Source organism: Fundulus heteroclitus, unplaced genomic scaffold (genome assembly GCF_011125445.2).
Source record: "Fundulus heteroclitus isolate FHET01 unplaced genomic scaffold, MU-UCD_Fhet_4.1 scaffold_221, whole genome shotgun sequence".
Taxonomy (NCBI): Eukaryota; Metazoa; Chordata; class Actinopteri; order Cyprinodontiformes; family Fundulidae; genus Fundulus; species Fundulus heteroclitus.
The window spans coordinates 145822-149544 of NW_023396633.1; the positions used below are offsets into that span (position 1 = coordinate 145822).

At 38.1% G+C, this 3723-nt stretch overlaps 1 long non-coding RNA gene across 2 annotated transcripts; it reads right to left on the reverse strand.

Annotated features, from left to right (window-relative positions):
- Positions 1–1279: 1279 nt before the first annotated feature.
- Positions 1280–3460, reverse strand: LOC110368793. 2 transcript variants are annotated; one of them, XR_004928636.1, is made up of 4 exons: positions 3420–3460; positions 2421–2729; positions 2101–2244; positions 1280–1743 (listed from the first exon to the last, which is right to left on the reverse strand). It is a non-coding gene; the product is annotated as an uncharacterized LOC110368793 (long non-coding RNA). The 2 variants fall into 2 exon arrangements; XR_004928635.1 differs by lacking the exon at positions 3420–3460 and having other exon boundaries at positions 2421–2804.
- Between the last annotated feature and the right edge of the window lie 263 nt (positions 3461–3723).

Sequence of the window (3723 nt, forward strand, 5' to 3'; positions counted from 1 at the left end):
TTACAATGTAAATAGTTGTTACTGGTGAATGGTAGCACCTGTGAAGCTGAAATAAGCAATTGAACAGATGTTTAGAAATGAAAAAAAATTGTTTAAATTTGTTATAAAAGACATAGGTATTTGCAGCATCAATGGATATTTGTTGATTGTGATGTGAGCAATTTTCTGGGTTACTTCAAAACTTGTAAACAGTGGACATATCTGTGAATTAAAGTAACCATTTAATGAATAATGCATTCTTTTTTCTTTTTACTTTATTTTAGTTCTTAACTTCAAAGCAAAACACAATGTCATTCTCAAAACAACCATTTAGCACATAAATCTAACAAATTACAATCTTACAGGGTCATTACAGTAAAGCCTTTTGCAGTAAGATAACATCCAAGCTAGCGGGCCTCAGACGGGCTTGTCCCCCTTGATATCAAGAGGTCCCTGGTAATTTGACATCAGGCAGCAGATGGCCCACAGCTGATTCACTGATCCTACCATGGACAGCGGAACAATTCCATCCCAAATGTGGTATTGCTTCACCCTTCGTATGGCCCTCTCCACTAGAATCCTCAAACGGGCGATGGCCTGGGTCTTTTGAGTGTCTGATTTGCTGAGCTGGGTTGCTTTCTTTAATGGTGGGATGATGAGTTTTACCCCCACCTCTGACAGCATTTTCTCAATCAGGAAACCCTTGTCAGCCATTACTTCATCCCCTGGCTGGAGTAGCTGTAGAAGCTGGGATTTCTTTGTTATTTCTATGTCTGAAATACAGCCTGTGTATAGTGTAGAAACAAATGTGATAACACCACACAGAGCAACACCAATAAGTCCTTTAAATGTGGTGTGATTTTTGTAGCTTGAAAAAGTCTCCGACTGTAAGGAGAGAGAAGTTGCGGTTTCACAGCGGATCTCAGTGCAGTCTATGATGACTCTTAGCTGAGGACAAAAGAGCCTGAACTTGTCAGGCATCGTGGCCTGTACCTGCTCTCTTGACATCCAAGAACTGATAAAGGAAAGAAAGCATTCAGTGTGTTGGCTCCTATAGTGTGGAATCAGCTCCAGTGTGAGCTCAAGATGTCAGAAACTATTTCATTGGACTTATTTCGAGCGGTTCTTAAAGATAGACAACAAGCTTGTATGAAACAGTGTCACTGCTTTTAAATTGTTTTTATTGTTTTATATTTGTGCATATGTATTAATTGGTTTTATTTTTGTAACCAGGTTGTAGTGTTTTTGCAGATTTCTGCCCAGGTCCCCCTTGAAAATGAGATCCAGATCTCAACGGGGTTTACCTGGTTAAATAAAGGAAATAAAAAAAAAAAAAAGATGGTAATGAGCCCAAAACCTGATAAAGGTAGCTTGTCCATGTAAGGATGATGCGACTAACAGTCGACACGCTGACCTCAAAGAGAGATGACAATGTCCTCTCCTGAAGCCCAGCTGCAACGCGACAGAGAAACACGAACAGTTCATCAATCAGTTCAAGCTTTCGCTGTGGACTTGCCGTCACTTCTGCTGCACGCTGTGCTTTGGACCAATAGATAAGCCTTGATGCAGACGGGTTAACAGACTCCCAAAACAGAGTGAAGACCTTCTTGGAGCTGAATCTTGTGTAGTAACGGTAGTCAGTCACACAAAATTTGTAAATTAATGGCTCCTGATTTTTAAGGGTCAGCTGCTGGATTTTGTGTTCAAGTGTCAAGATTTGCACCTCCAACTGCTGAATCTTCCTAGCAGCTCTGTCCATTTTACCTTTAGAGAAAAGAGGAGAATACACTTTAGCATCACTTATCCATTTTAGGTTCATCCACATAATTGTATGCTATCAGTAAGCTTAACAATAATTCGTAATTTTCATGAGGTGAAGAAAGGAACATTAGGTCTTTATTGCTATATTGTGCCAAATGATGGTGGATATAATTTCGTTTAGAAACACTAATGTCTCAGATTAATTTCCTTTCATTAACAAATTGATTTTGACAGCTCTAATAAAAATGTATGTGGTGACCCACTGAAATTATCTTGGGAAAAGCTAAATAAACTTATTATAACTCAATTATCTTTAAGAAAGAAACATGGAGTTTAACTTGTAAAAAAAAAAAAAATCACCAGGAGAGGAATGACAGCTGTAGTCATGATCACTTTGCACTGCCTCCAGGTGGGACCAATCCTCTGTGCTGCTCCCTGGAACAGGCATCTCATCGTCAGCTGCAAGGCGTTTTCTTGCTCGCCTTTCAGATTGCTCACCTGTTCCTACAATAAAAAATGTTGTTTAGATGTCATTTCAAACTATCAATGTGATTGCCACACTTAAAACAGCAACCACTATTTTAAAAGAAAGAGTTACATGTACCCCTTAAGGTAAGTTTTTGAGTTCTGAGTAAAAGTTATCTATTAATTTATTACCAATTTAAACACTGTACTCTTACCTTTGCCCCAATCATTCCACGGGAATTTAGATGGTACTGCTCCCTTCTTTAACTTCTTTCGACCACTTGCAGAAACGTAGGTCTCTTCCGAAGAGAAGTGCTGACTGCAGACGTAAGTGCTGCCACGAAGGATTTTAAAATTTGGCCCCTCATCTCTTCTTATTGCCGTCACCCAACGGGCACGAATCTCAGCATCAGCCGGGAAGTCGTGAAAACTAAGATATGGAAAGTTTTTTTTGTTGTTCGAGCACTGTGGGACACTGCAGTAGCAGTTTTCATGTGATTGTGCCATTCTTGGTGGATATGATGCTGACACAAGGAGGACAAGGGGAGAAAAAAATAGATTAATAATAATACTTTTTAAAACCTTTTATTTAACCAGATAAAATCCCATTGAGATTAAGATCTCTTTTTCAAAGGTTGATCTGACTAAGAGGTCAGCAGCACATATCATTATTAATACAGTATAATAAACAAAACAATTTCAGGCCTCTACTTAAAATACACAGTATTTTGCACAAAAACTAAGAAAAAGGTGCATTAATATAAGTGCAAATAATATTATGAGAAATGCAACACAGAAAATTAAAAATTCAGACCCAGAGGCACTGTCCAATAGACCCACGGTCGTTTTTTTTTTTAGGAATGAACAAAAAGATTCAAATGGAATAAGATCTTTTGAATTCTGTGACTGCAATTATATATAACACGTCACCATAATCAAGTAAGGGGAACAATGTAGCAGAAAAATGTCTCTTTTTTCACTCAGTGAAAAACAAGATTTATTCCTATAATAACAAAGCTACAGTAATAATTTTCCAACATCTACATCAGATTAATAATAGGTAAAGTAAGCTAACAAGCTGCTGCATGTTAGCTTTAAACTTCATGTTACTGTCCCGATCAAAGCATCTATATAGCAGCAATGATCACTACAAATACAAAGGGGAAAAAAAGATACTTAATAAGACACGTTTAATATTGTGCTCTCAGTCTTACCTTATGAAATTGCGCTGATTATCAGTGAAACACGTCTTCACCTCCCAAATTTTCTATGTAAAAGCATGTAGCCGGAAGTACAGATACCCTGCTTCGCTTCAAAACGGAAGTGGAGTGACGTCATGTGAAAAGGGTGTATTACAGGCCCACATGTGCTCTTTCTGCTCTCCTGTTTCCACTGTGCAAACAAAGCAGCATACAAAATCACTGGTTTAACATCTAAAAAAAAGCACTCACCAGGATTATGCTTCAACAAAAAACTTTGTTGTCTTGCTTAACAGGTTACAGGACTGACTCCCACATC